This window comes from Arachis ipaensis, chromosome B4 (assembly GCF_059453495.1).
Source record: "Arachis ipaensis isolate K30076 ecotype BB chromosome B4, ASM5945349v1, whole genome shotgun sequence".
NCBI lineage: Eukaryota > Viridiplantae > Streptophyta > Magnoliopsida > Fabales > Fabaceae > Arachis > Arachis ipaensis.
Window position 1 is genome coordinate 38,836,884 of NC_142439.1, and position 15,562 is coordinate 38,852,445.

General features: G+C 35.2%; 1 non-coding gene and 1 pseudogene across 1 annotated transcript; one reads left to right on the plus strand and one right to left on the minus strand.

The window, feature by feature from the left end:
• Positions 1-2,817: 2,817 nt before the first annotated feature.
• On the plus strand, positions 2,818-2,899 carry TRNAS-AGA (transfer RNA serine (anticodon AGA)). Its single transcript has one exon. It is a non-coding gene; the product is annotated as a tRNA-Ser (tRNA).
• An 8,896-nt stretch (positions 2,900-11,795) lies between these two features.
• Positions 11,796-12,996, minus strand: LOC148567248 (uncharacterized; annotated as a pseudogene).
• Between the last annotated feature and the right edge of the window lie 2,566 nt (positions 12,997-15,562).

Below are 15,562 nucleotides of genomic sequence, written 5' to 3' on the forward strand. Positions count from 1 at the left end.
CTCTCGTGCTCCAACAACAACTTCTCATGACCAAGGGCCTCTTTGGTGTTGATTCTGCCATTTGCCACTAGGTCTCTTCAAATAGCTACTCTAAGTCTCTAACCTCCAATGAGACTCATCATTTTCAACATCCATAGGTTCAATATTAAAAACATGCTACTGTTATTATTAATTGAAAAATTGATTGTGATGTGAAATTATTTTCTTTTTTGTTCTGAGCAGTGGAGTGAAGAGGGAGTGAGAAGATGAGATTAACACTCGAAATGAAAGAATAATAGAAGAGTTTACTCTCAATAATCACACAAAACGGCATCATTTTGTATCAATTTAACCTTTATAAATCAAAACTGCGTCGTTTTAGAGGTGGTTAATGATCCATGTGGCTTTTGTTAACGGAAACTATTAACCCATTAATGAAAGGACAAGTGCAATTAAATTTAAGTCTTTTTAGGATTAATTTAATTGAAAAAATATTTAAAAACGAATTTGACGAACAGCCCATTTTTCCGGGACTATTTGACCATTAACCCTAAAAAAAAGGTACAAATATGATTTCGATAAACATTTATCTAATGTTGTGTAGCGGAAGGAAATATTCTTCAAGTTTCTTTTCCCGAACAGCTATCTCTTTTGAAGCATGGTTGACAATGTTAGGACCACAATTCCCATCTTACCAAATACTCTTTGCCACCCCCACAGCAGCTTTTCAGAAAACAATTTTGAGGCCCAAAACTCAACTCAATCGGGAAAGAAAAGATAGCATGTCCTTCGTTGGCTTCTTGTCTTTGGATGAGTATGTTAGTTACTTTATGAAAAAATGTGGTTCTTGTGCTTACACTAGTTGCACTCTAGAAATTGTTCCTTTTTCTTCACAGGTAATTCCCTCTACATAATAATTTTGGTATACTTAGTTTTTTTAAAATTGTTTATAGAAACAAAAATATAGCCAATAACTAAATTTATTTACTAGTAATAAAGAAATTTTAAGGTGAAGTATTTTTTTTTTCTGAAATTTGTCAAATATTTCAAAAATACTTTTAACTTTTATTTTATGAGTTTAATTTTAATACACTGATAATGTAAAACGTTTTACACAGTCGTATAATCACATCCGTTCTTTTGGATGATTATTTATGCCGTCAATGTGAAGGTAGTTATTTTTGTTGATATGACGTTACATAATTGGATACATGTGTAAAACTATTTCACACTGACAATGTATTAAAATTAAATTCTTATTTTATTCTAAAAATTTTTTATTTGCATTAAATATACTCGTGATAATTGATTTGTTCAAAAAATTTAGGAAAAATTCAACAATAATTTTACAAAAACAACTTTTAATATAAATAAATTAGACACAAAATTCTGCCATTGACTCCTAATTGTTAAGTATTATTGCTGGATTGATATTAAATTTGTTAGAAATTTAATTATTAAAAAATATATTTAATACAAATTAAAAATTTTTAGAATAAAATAAATAAAATAAAATTTAAAAATATTTTTAAAAATAAAAATATACTTTAAAAAATATTTTAAGAACATTAAATATATATTCTTATACGATAATTAATTAATAGCTAATATTTTTTTAGAAGAATGCTAGGGCCAGCAATTCTTGTAATTTGTAGCCATTAAATAGTTATCAAAATGGTTTTAATGGTATGAGATTGATGTAAAATTTTATCTAATGACTCACTTTTTTTTGCTGATTACATGCTGGCCAAAATTTAATAAAATTGTTGTCCTTAGACTTTTCTATTTTTTTATTCGTATAGCATAGTTGGTAATTTTAGGTCCATCCCGTGGTATAACAAATATTGCAAGAGCCTAAACAATGATTACATGGGAAGAATTATGAGATCTAAGTGGAGGATAATGCACAAATGAAGACAAATTGAACATTGCAAAATTTGCAATATTATTAGTTGATTGAGGTCACACTTCACACTACAACAATAAAACGAAGAGGACATGATGATGAAACTTTGATTGGGCCAATTTCAGTGCATCGTCATCGACAACACCCAAATATTTTCAACCACACGGAATCTAAGAAATTGAATTGTTACTTACTTTTTGGGAATATTTTGTGGGGTCGTATAAATATTCTGGAATCTGTAATTGGTCCACTATTTGACCACTATTAGTATAGTTTGGTCTTGCAACATAATTTGTTTTAAAGAGGTCACATACATAACAAATATAATTTCGTACTAAATATAAATAATTAAGAATTTTATATGGTGCAAACACAAACTCTTGGAAAGTGGAACAACGGTGACAGCAGAGGCTATCAACTCGAGAAAGTTCGTTTAATCGATTTTCAGTCACATGCATTGAGATAAATCATAATTCATAAATGAATGAATAATTAAATGTTTTGGATCAAGTTCTTCTATAAAAAATTAGTAAAATAATAAAATATTACTTTAATTACTATTTAATTAAATAAAACTCATAAATAATAAAACTATAAATTAAAAAATGATTAAAATATTATTTTATTATTTTATCAAACATCTTATTTTAAAAAAACATTTTCAAATATTTTTATCAGACTTAAAAATGTGTAATCTTCATTTTTTTTATAGCGATATCATTTTTCAGTTTGTAGATATAAATAAGTATAAAGAATTAATTTTTAATTAGATAATATTAACTAATTTTTGTTTTATCGTAAAATTACTTTTTTAATTCTCGCCTTTTGAAAAATTTAGGACTCAAATTAAGATTTATAATAAAAGAATAATTTCAGATAATTTGGCTAATATTATTTAAGAGAGTAGTTTCCTAGATAACTTTTACAATAGAGTGGGCGTGCCGGAGTGGTTATCGGGCATGACTAGAAATCATGTGGGCTTTGCCCGCGCAGGTTCGAATCCTGCCGCTCACGCGCTGAAGAATATCTTTATTATTTTCAATCATATGGTATTTACCTTGCGTGACTACAAGGCATACGAGTTTCTTACCCATGGTGGCATTTCACTATTACTCTATCTTTTTGGCCTTTATTTGCCATCATCAATCAACAACACTAAGCAACAATCAATCATGCAGATTGAAGCTTAAGATGAGATATATATCAATACATGCACATCTGAAATTCTTCCTCATATATATATGTCTTGACCTCATCATTATACTGCTCATAGTGGCGTGGGTTTAATTTCCATTTCCAAATTCCAATAATAATCATTTCAATTTTCAAGCATAAAATGCACATGCTCTTCCATTCACAAACTAGAGCACGCACTTCCTTTGTCATTGGAATTGCGTGTGACGATTATACATGTCAACTATAATGGAAAAGCAAATAATGTCAATGGCATTTAGAACTAGTGTGAACTCCACAATCTTTTGACATGGTTCAAACCAATTCAAAAGAGATAAAGCCCTCTCTCTATATATAGAGTTATATATATGTTTTGGTTATGGTATTATGGGTCCATATATGAAAATTAAAGCTCTATCTTCATCCTTCACTTTCACTACTGTTTAGGGAGCATGTTGGGTATTCTTCACTAGCAATAATTGATGATATCTATAGTCTACAGTAAACTAGTTTTTTAACCGATTAATCATAATATAATGTGTCCTCAGCATGTAATAAAGAACTTAAAATTTTTTTATATCAACATTTAGTCAATTTTATTCTTTTCCTCTCTTTGCTTGTTTAAAAAGAGATTAATATTTAAATTGTTTTGTTTAACAGATCGTTAATTTAAAAAACAAAAATTTCCTAATTGAAGCGGTATAAGGAACAAAAGCACATGCGGAGTCTCTCCGAAATGCCATAAATCGAAGGGTATCATTTGTTGTAAAGTAGTTAATGCATATGCCAAATAACTGTACATTTTTTATATATTAAAAAGTTTTTTTTTTTTTTTTTTCACGATATTCCTTAGTCTGGTAGGTTAATGATTAATCCATCACGGATCAAAGCTTTATTTAAGGATTTGTCCCTGTTCAATGAATTGCTGCATGTATAAGATGAGATTCGAACTCCCAACACCTATTTAAGTTAACTAGTGAGTTAACCACTAGACGAACCCAAATTAACTAAACTTTTATTTTATGTTTATTTAGCTTGATATTAGGTAAGGCGGTTGCAAATGGTCTATAGCTTGCCTAGTCACCTGGCATAACTTGCTAAATATGATGCGTCGAGTTAGATATTTGAGTCCATAAAAAAAAAAAAAAAGAGAAAATGACAAATAGATTTTTGACCTTTTGATCTACGGATATTTAAGTCCTTGATGATTTAAAATACATTTAAGTCCCTGACCTTTTCAAAACCTGAACATAAACATATTGATCCTTCATGTTCACTTGGGTCTATCATACCCAACGGAAAAATCAAACGTCACTCCCGTTGTACTGACCTGGTTGATATGGTTGCACACGTAGATGAGATTTTAAAATAGAACAAATTAGACCCAAGAATCGATGTGTCCAGATTTTGAAGAAGTCAGGGACTTAAATGTATTTTTAAATTCTCAGAGACTTAAATGTGTGCAGACCAAAAAGTCAGGAATCGATTTATCCTTTTCTCACCTAACGCGCATGGTTTGGCTTGTGGAATTTAGAGGAAAGTAGCTTTCAATTCGCTCAAACCCAATACCTATTTTAAACAACAACCCTTAATTGATAAGTGAAAATTAGTCCAATAGCTCTCACTCCATTTGCTTATTCTCACTCCCTCAGCCTAAATCATTGTGTCACCTCCTATCTCCTCATATTCCATCCCTTATCTTCTGATGCAAGTACCGTTAATCCAACATTGACGCAACAACCTGATTCAACGGAAGGCACATAACCCGACTCAACATTATAAAAAAAATGTTGAATACTGAATACCGCCAGATTTACTGATAGATTTAGTGAAGGACATTATTGACAGATTTAGCAGTGGATTTTCGATAGTTACGAGTAAAAATTCGTCCCAAAAATATTTTTCGTTAGATTTCATAATCCGTCCCTAATTCCGACAGTAAAAAGGGGCATAAAAATTTATTTTATAAGCGCCAATTTTGCTGTCGGATTTACATCGAAAATTTTCGACAGTAATATGAATTAGTGAAACGCGGTATTTTGAACAACGACAAGCACCTTACTATCAAATTTATCCGCCGGTAAATCCAATGATAAAATTAAGCAAAATTCGAATTCAGAAACCCTCTCCACTCACTTTTGCAACTTCTCCACCCTCTCTTCTCTTTTTCTCTCTCGCCATTTTCTCCCTCTCCTCTCTCTCTTTCACTCCGTTTCTATCACCACCCACCAGTAGCAGTGTCTCTTCTACGCAGCAAACGAGTCCTACTCCTGCATTGTCCTAGCCCAGCCACCAGAGATCTAGACATCACTGCCAGGTTACATCGCCGTCGCTGCTGTCTCATGGGTCACCATCGTTGTAAACCCCGAAAAATTAATAAATAATTAGCCAATAAATTAATTATTATTCAAAGAAATTAGAAAACTAAATTTTATAGTTTAGGGAAGTAAAAATATTAAAAATACGAATTTTGATACTAATTTTAAAATTTTGGCCCAAAACTGGACCAAAACTGAGCATAGGTTGAAGGAGAGGGAGTGAACACCGAAAAACCCCAAACCCTCGTCAAACATTTCAATTTCACGTAACTTTCAATCCGGAGCTCCAATTGACGAGCCGTCAGTGGCCACGTATTCGTCTCAGAATTCTCTTCAATTTCATCTGAACAAAGTGGTAAGAAATTTGTATTTCTCGTCCAATTCTTCCCCTACTCAATTTTGTGGGTTTTGAGTTTGGGTATTGATGAATTGAATGATTTTGATAGTTTAGGTGAACTCTAGTAATGAAAAATCACCGAGTTTTGTCCAATTGATCTGTGGGTAAGATAAGAAACTATTGAACCCTTGTGAATCATTGAGTTAGTGAACCATATGATGATTATAGTGATATTGTATGAATTAGATTGTGTTCTTGTTGATTTGGAGTTCAATTGGGCAGTTTGGAACGAAATCCGGGTAATTAAGCTTGAGGATTTGACGTTTGGAAGCTTGGAGCTTTTGAAAGGAGAGGTTTTTGAGGAGTTCCGAGCTTAAGGAGGAACCAGCCAATGTATGGTTTTGGTTTCTCGTAGTTAATATTTAATGTCACGTAAAAACTTAGGCTAGAAGACCTTAAGATAGGAATGACTTAAATGAATTATTGATAGATTTTTTAAATGGTATATGATGTGTATTTAATTTTATGAATGGTTTGTTATTGGAGTTGGTTGGATTTTAGAAAAGATTTAATATTAAAAATTAGTTTGATTTTGAAATAATTTGACACTAAAAATGATATGAATGACTGAGAGGAGTTTGGTTTGGTGGTTGGGACCCTTGAAGGGTGGCAGAAGTTCGAATTTTCATGGAGATTCTGTCGAAATTTTTATAAAAAATTGGAGGTTTCGTTTGAAGTGGTTATTTAGAAAGGTTTGGGTTTAAGGATTTTATGATTTGATTTTGAGTTTGATTTATTTAGAAAAGAATGAATTAAGTTTTGAGTATGAATTTTTGATGAATGATGATGACATTGAGACTAATTGTCGACCTTCTGTCGCAAGATGTGACTGGGCACTTTAACTCCCCGGGTTCCCCTATATGTATATATATATATATATATATATATATATATATATATATATATACATATGGATTTTGAATTTTATATTATTGAGCTTGGAGTTTGACTTCTTGGAATATTATATAATTGAGCTTAGAGTTTGACTCCATGGATATTATTTTTGAGTTTGGGGATGTCGCACAGAGGGACTGTCCAATGGTTAACTACCAGGACATGCCAGGTTGGCTATATAATCGCTAGATGAGACTCATCAGCTATAGGACAGGCATACATCATGTGCATTTGTATGTTTTGCTTGAGTGTGTATCGTTTTGGTTTTCTTAATTACTTAACTCTGCTTATTTGCTACTTGTTCTACTTGCTATAATTGCACCTCTATCCGTGTTTTCTTTGCTTGAATTATATGTGTATGTTTTCTATGAGACCCCTCTTGGCGGAGGTGTGAGAGGGGGTTGTTCCACCAGCGATTTGGAGGGTTAGAGGAGATAGAAAGTAATGTCAAGTTAAAGTTAGATTAAGATTAGATTGACAAAAGGTGCAGAGTTAGAATAGGGCTGGGACCCTTAGTTAGATTACCGATATTATTGGTTTAGAATAAATTTTAAGATTAATCTGAATGTCGAAGTTTTAGGAATGCCTCTGGCTTTTTCGAGACCTTTTATATTAACTATGCGGACATCTTTACCATGCTGAGAACTCCCGGTTCTCATTCTATACATATTTTTATTGTTTTTCAGATGCAGGTAGAGGGGCACCTCGTTGAGCATTTGGAGACCCTCCTTACAAGCAAAGAATTGCCTTTTGGGCTGTTATATTTTGTTTTAGACTATGTATATATGTATATAGAATCTCCGCATGCATATTTTGTATTTTGTCCCTCCTAGAGGTTGACTTGGAGAAACAGGTGTTTATTCTGTAGTTTGAGTTATATTTTGGGTTGTATTTATATATGTAATTACATACTCTGGCCGGCCTTAACTTCGCAGGTCGAATCTGGAGCTTGATATTTGTGTTTTGGAACTCTGATATGTATATTATGTTTTTAGCCTTCTTTTGATTTATTTATCCGTTTTACGATTATCCCTGCGAGTGTGAAATGATTTTCTGTTTTTGCTTCTGCTTAGCTTCTTCTTCAAGGCTCCTAGATGTGAATTCTTTCAACTATATTTATATAAGTCTTTTTTTAGAGGTCGTAATACCTCGCCACCTCTGCTTTACGACTTAAGCGTAAGGCTCTATGTGGTAGGGTGTTACAATCGTCGTTGTTCGCCGTCGTTTCTCTCCAGTTTTGTGTGAATCTTTCCCATTCTTCAATTTGTCAATTTTTATTTAGAAAATCCTAACACTACTCCATTAATAACAGATGTGGGAGAAGTTTGACGTTACCACTGTACTGTGAGCATCACCACCGCAACTCAACAACCAGGTTTAAATTTTTTATTTTTATTAGTTTTTTAACTTTTTATGTAATTTTATATTTGGTTTTTTGTTATAAAATGTAAGTCAGATTGAAATATTAGTTTTTTTGAAAATTTTTATTTTAATTTGTGTTTAAATTTTATTTTTTTTAATTTACTAATTAGGGTATGTAGTTTAAATTAATTATTAGGGTATGTGATTTTAAATTAATAATTATATATATGCACGCTCAAGAATGTTTGAGTTGTTGAAAGATTTTATTTGAGTTTAGTAAATGAGTTTCTTTCAATTGTATTAAATTTATATCGTTTATTTTTTTATGTCTGTTGTTAATTTGGTGAAATTAGAATTAGGTTTTAATTAATTACAATGTTGAGTTTTGCTTATTCCTTCTAAATTAGTTTTTGAATTAGTTTCACCTTGTGAACTTAATAAGTTATCTTTTTTATTAGGATGGTGTTATTTTCTTTGAAATCAATTGGTCTTCGCTTTTTTTTAGTTTAAGCAATCATATTCCAAGTTGATTTTCTATCTCTGAATATAACAAAGTGTATAAGTTTTATACGGGACTTACTTTTCAGGTTGGTATAGAGTTTTAGGACGGAAGTGGGAGAAGGTTGTCTAGTGGTACCTTCTCGAAATCCTTGTTTGCTGGAAAATTGCGGAATAATAAGGGGTTGTGCACTAGAATGACTAGAAATTGATGTTTTCTTGAATGCGTGCTTGTTTTAATTAATGCTTGCAACTATTTTTTGTGTAAAAATTTGATAAATTTTTTTGTTAAAACCTTTGTTTGGTTTGTAAAAAAATAAAAATTATATTTGGAGGTGACTTCTAATTATAGATGAAACTCTGCCGAAATTTCTAAAAAATCTAAATATAATTGAATGATGAAATAAAAAACAAAAGTCCTTTTGATATCGACTGAATAATAGTCATGAAATGAATAATATTGTATCGATTACTTAAAACTCCTCTCTCTCTCTCTCTCTCTCTCTCTTTCTCTGTAGACATGAGGAGAGACAAAGGTATCACGAATCGGCATCATGGTTGGTGCAAAATTTACAATCCACAAGCTAACCGACAAGTGCACCGGGTCGTACCAAGTAGTACCTCAGGTGAATGAGGGTCGATCCCACGATGATTGATGGATCAAGCAACAATGGTCAAGTGAATTGTTTAGTCAGACAAACAGAAAATAGTGTTTGGGTCTCAATTGCATTAAACAGTAATTCAGAGAATCCGAAAGCAAGCAGTAAACGGGTTGTGAAATATATATGGAGAAACAGTTAGGGCTTCAGAGACATTTATCTTCCGGATTAACTTTTCTTATTAACTATTTTAATCATGTAAGATTCTATTTATGGCAAACTATATGTGACTAAACCCTAATTTCTAGACCTTTTTAGTCTCCTCTAACCTTCATCAACCACGAATTCCTTGGTCACTTAATTCCAATTAGAGGGTGAAGTTCAATTCTAGTTATATGCCACAGAAACCGTAATTACCCAAATATAAGAGGATTATATGTCACGTATCCCATTAAGTCCAGATAATTAGAAATTTAGGAGAAATTATTTTCAAGCTGTTGTTCAAGTAAAGAGCTTTTCCAAGTTATACAAAAACTCAATTACAACAAGGGTCATACTTCCATTCCACCTAAATTCATAAGATAAAGAACGAAAACAATTCTTGAAATAGAAATCAGTACATAAATTAAAATAAAAAAATAATAGTATCAATCTATATAATAGAGAGCTCCTAACCTTAACAGTGGAGGTTTAGTTGCTCATGCTTCAGAAAGAAAAACAAGGATTCTGAAAACTGTCAAGTGCGGAATGAGGTAAGAGAGAAGAGAAGAGCCCGAAGGGCTGATTCTTTTTCCCTTTTATATCTAATCCTAATTAATGTAAATTATATTTTCTAAAACTAAATAATATCTTTTCCTATTTTTTGATTAAAATAAGAGTTTTAATCAGAATAAAAGCAAATCCTCGAATGCTGTTTGATTGAGCACTGGGACCACTTGATGATTGACGAACTGACACCTAACTTGGAGTGGAGCACGCCTAACTTGGAGTGGGCAGCAAGGAGTGGCGTGGAGTGCTTGAGCTGGCGCCTAACTTGGGTTGGAGTGCGCCTAACTTGGAGTGGTCAGTATCCACTTGCGTGTTGTTATTGTGTTTGGCGCCTAACTTGAGAAATCTCAAGTTAGGCGCAGCCTTGGTAGCCTCCTTTTCACACTTTCCCTTTGTCCTGGTGCCTAACTTGGGATTTGTCAAGTTAGGCGCCAACCATGCAACCTTGGAGTAATGCATTTAGTTGATCTTGGCACCTAACTTGAGAAACCTCAAGTTAGGCGCCACCCTTGTAGAATTGATAGAGGAGAAGTATGGACTATCAAATATCGTTGAAAAGCTCCAAAAGTTAGCTTTCCAACGCCAATAGAAGTACGTCCATTGGACCTCTGTAGCTCGAGTTATTCAGGTTAGAGTGCAGATAGGTCAAGGTTGATAGCATCATTCGCTTCCTTCTCATTTTCTATAGAAACTCCATCAAATCTAGCCGAATACTACCTAAAATAAATAGAATTGCACATGAATCAAAGTAGCATCCATGGTGGCTAAAAGATAATTAATTCTTGATTAAACTCAACAAATTGAATGCAAATTCACTATGAAAAGATAGGAAAGATTCTCACGCATCACAACACCAAACTTGAACTATTGCTTGTCCTCAAGCAACCAAAACTAACATAGGCTCAGGATGTGAATTTGCATGAGAGTGAGAGTTCAATTAAGCTTATGTCTCTTCTTGAAGTGGGGTTTATCTATTGCAATACTGAATAGTTTTGGCATCTCACTCTCCTTTGAATCAGAAGAATGTCACTGTAATTCGGAATTAGAATCTAGACAATATTATGAATTCTCTAATCTTTTAAACTTCAGTTTAATCCTTGAACACAACAAATTTCTTTTTAATTCTCTTTTCCTTGGTGCTTTGCACCTTGAGTCTAGCCATGACTTTAAATGTTTTGTCTCAAGCTTTACTTGACACAAGAACACCACAAGCACTTAACTGGGAAACTCTTTTTAAGTTCTGATTTTTCTTTTAGTTTCTCCCAGACAGTGGTGCTCAAAGCCTTTGGCATACTCTGTTAAATGCATTTGATTTTGACTCTTAGTGCTTTGTCTCAATGATTACTTGACACATTCACACCACAAGCATATGACTAGGGAAACAACTCTTTGAGCTTTTAATCATGTCTGAGCTCCATAGTCATTGATGCTCAGAGCCTTGGATCTTGCTTTTTATTTTTTTTCTTTTTGCTGTTTCTTTTGCTTCAAGGATCAAGCCTTCACTAATTTCAGAGAATTCATAATAGTTCTCTAAATTCCTGTTCCTTACATAGCAACATCCTTTTATTCAAATTCAAATATGCACGGTTCATGTCATGCATTCAAAATTACAGAGAATACCACCACATTTAAGTAATTAAGACTTTTCTTTGTTATAAACTCTATTTCTCATGCAATACATCTTTTTCTTCTTTTTTCTTTTGGATTCAAGACCAGTGAGCAATACATAAGACACTTTTCAGAATTAAAAGCAAATAATAGAATAAGAATAACAAAATAAACTAGAACCTAGGAATTGAAATAACAAAGGATCATGCAATAACTAAGACAAAACAACAGAAAACAGGAATAAAACATAGTAATGGCAAAATAACGTAGGAAGTGAAAGGAACTAAGCCACCTCAATCTCCTTGGTGAGGATCTCTATCCTCTAGTTGTGATCCATATGATCCTCTCAGGCGGCTAAAATCCTGTCTCAGCTGAAAGATCTCCTGGCGTTGAAAGTTCTGATCAGCTCTCATCTGATCAAGGGTGGTAGTGAGATACTCCCAGCGGCGATCTTGCGTCGCCCTTATCTCCTCAACAGATGCAGTGTACTGCTGCCAGTGGCTGTCATGCATGATCTTCATCTGCTCAATGGAGGAGGTGAGCTGCTGCCAGTATTCCTGAGGTGGAAAGTAGTGTCCCTGAGGCAGTGGTGGCTGATCCTGCTGAGCTTCCTCCAGAACCTATTCTTCTCCGTGGACCCTGTGCCGTTCTTTGTGAGTCTCCATGCTCTTCTTTGTGATTAGTCTCTCAATAGGAATGGGGAAATCATTCTCCACCTTTACCCCTGCTGCTTCACACAGGCGGTAAATCAGATGTGGAAAGCCGAGCTTAGCCTTCTTATAGGGGGCTGGAGGCAATGTTGTATATCTACTCTGGGATAATATCCTCCACCTCCACCACTTCTCCCTTCAAGATACTGTAAATCATGACAGCCTAGTCTACAGTGCATTCGGACCGGTTGCTAGTAGGTATGATGGACCTTCGGATGAAGTCTAACCATCCTCTAGCTAAAGGAGTAAGCTTAGTGCTCTTTAAGTGGTTCGGCTTTCCCTCAGTACCTACCCTCCTCTGAGAACCCGGAATGCATAATGCTTTAATAACTAGATCCAAATCTTGGTCCCCATGCATCCTCTCACTGTAACAGTCAGACATATGGTCTCGACCCGGTAGATGGAGGATCTGGCGGATGTTCCTTGGACTGAAGTCAATTACTTTTCCTCTTACATAGCTCTGATAATTCTTCTCATTGACTCCTTCTACATCTTTGTATGTGACCCAGAGATTTCCATAAAATTTCTGGACCATCAGTTTTCCCACCTCAGTGTGCGGGTTGCACAGAAATTGCCACCCTCTTCTATCAATTTGATATTGAATTTTCGGATATTCATCCAGTGTTAGTGCAAATCTCACTTCTGGAGTCACACCCCTTTTTAAAGTATGCTCATAAAAATGTTCCTCATGAAGCATGGATCTGAATCTGTGTGTATCATGAGAACTGGTGGCCGGTTCTTTACCTTTCCTTTTCTTTGAAGGTGTACTAGTTTTGGGTGCCATTACAGAAAATAGAGAAAACAGACAAGCAAAGTGATAACATCAAACTTAAAATTTTTGTTCGTTCCCGAGCAAATTAAAGAAATATAAAGGGAAAGAAGAAAGTGAAACAGAAGAAAATAAAGCTTAATGCTAAAAATTTCTTTGTTATTTTTTTTGTTTTTTTTTTACTGAATACTAAAACGGTAGAAGAAAAGAATAGGGGATGGACAGAGGAAGGGGGGATGAAGGGTTGAGTAGGTATGGAAGGGGGGACTGTTCGTGTATAAGGGATTGGGAATTGAGGGAGGGGTGAAGTATTGTGGGCTGTGTTCGGAAGAGGGAGGGAACAAGTTGGGTTGGAGAGTGTGGAGTGAAGGAAGGAATGTGATTTGTGTTGTAAGTGTAGAGGGGTGAATGGGGTTTGTATAGAGGGCTTGGTGGGGGGTTTGGTTCACGGGAATGTGTTGGGAAGGAGAGGGTGTCACGGGTGGTTCTTGGAAATGGGGGAGGGGGGCTGGTCACGGACTTGACTTGGGAGGGGGGGCATGGAAGAAGGGTATGGTTGGTCAGTGTGAAGGCTTGTAAAAGGAGGAAGGATCTTGGATTGATTGGAGGGGTGGGGACCGTATCTCAAGATATAGGCATGATTTGGTATGGAATTAGTCAAGGTGAGGAGGGGGCTTTTGATGCTGTGCCTAACTTGAGTGCACCTGCGCCTAACTTGGTGTGTGTGCGAAGCCTGGCGCCTAACTTTGGTGATGTTACGCCTAACTTGAGGTGAGTAAGGTCTGGCGCCTAACTCACTATGAACGGCGCCTAACTTGAATTGAAGACCTTCAATCAGGCGCCTAACTTCAAGCTCCTTGCAATTCACAGCGCCTAACTTGAGGCCTCCCGAGTGCAACCACTACCCCTTCGGCCAACTTGACCTCACACGGTGCCTTACTTCCTTTGGGTCCTCACACCTAGCACCTAACTTGAGAATTCTCAAGTTAGGCGTGGGCCAGGCAGGGGGAAATTCTCTTGTCCGCTTCATATGGTGCCTAACTTGAGATTTGCAAGTTAGGCGCGAACCCTCCAGAGAAAAATGCCTCTGTGTATGCAGCATGTGGCGTCTGACTTGAGATTTTCAAATTAGGCATCACCCAATCCAAATCAATATACTCCTGAATGTCCGAAACTCTGTATTTAGGAACCTATTTCCGATTCAATTACTCTGCATAATCCAAACATACTAAAACAAATGAAAAACAGTAAAAACTCAACTAAAACCAAATAAATAATAAAAATCAAATCAACAGAAAACAAACTAAAAGATACGAAAACATCGGGTTGCCTCCCGACAAGCGCTTCTTTAACGTCACTAGCTTGACGGTCAGTTCTACTAGTTCAGCAGATGAGCAGACCTTTGGCGATCAATCTCGCCTCCAAGATAGTGCTTCAACCTCTGGCGATTGACTGTAAATTTTTTGTCAGAATTCTCTTCCTGAATCTCTACATGACCATATGGTGAGTGATGCGTGAGCATCTTTCTTACCTTTTCCTAGTGAATTTGCATTTAATTTGTTAAGTTTTATCAAGAATTCATTATCTTTTAGCCACTATGGATGCTACTTTGAGTCTTGTGCAATTCTGTTTATTTTAGGTAGCATTTGGTTGGATTTGATAGAGTTTCTGCAGAGAAAGAGAAGAAACTAAGGAGCTGACCAGTGAGGAGCGACGCGTGCGCGTGCCTGACGCGTATGCGTGATTTGGAGCTATCCAAGGCGACGCGTGTGCGTACCTGACGCGTATGCGTGAAAAGTGAAAGTTCCACAGCGACGCGTGCGCGTACCTGACGCGTACGCGTGACACGTGAAGAAGACCATCGACGCGTACGCGTGACTGACGCGTACGCATGACATGCGCCACGTGCAGAATTTGCAGAAAACGCTGGGGGCGATTTCAGGCCGAGTTTATACCCAGTTTTCGGCCTAGAAACACAGACTAGAGCCAGGGGATAGCAGAGACTCAAAGGAGATTCACACAAGAATGATTATGCCCACTCCACATTAGGCGTGGACCCTACGAAGCAAGTGGTCCCCATCCATCAATTGAAGACATGCTGATTGCTTTAATTAATTCTGATTTAAACTTTAATTTTTATTATAGAATAGGAAAATATATTATTTTAGTTTTAGAAGATAGATTTTAAATTAATGAGGATTAGATATAAAAGGGATTCCAACAGGGGGATTCTAGCCCAACATTATTCCATTCCAAACTACCAAACTACATTTTTTTCAGAATCCTTATTTTCCTTTTACCATGAGCAACTAAACCTCCACTGTTAAGGTTAGGAGCTCTGTCTATTGTATGGATTGATTTTATTTTTTTTTCTATTTTAATTCATGTTTTGATTTATATTTCAAGAATTGTTTTCGTTCTTTATTTTATGAATTTGGGTGGAACGGAAGTATGACCCTCTTTCTAATTGCGTTCTTGTATAACTTGGAAAAGCTCTTTACTTGAACAACAGCTTGAAAACTTCTCCTAAATTTCTAGTTTATCTGAATTTAACGGGATACATGACATATAATCCTTTTAT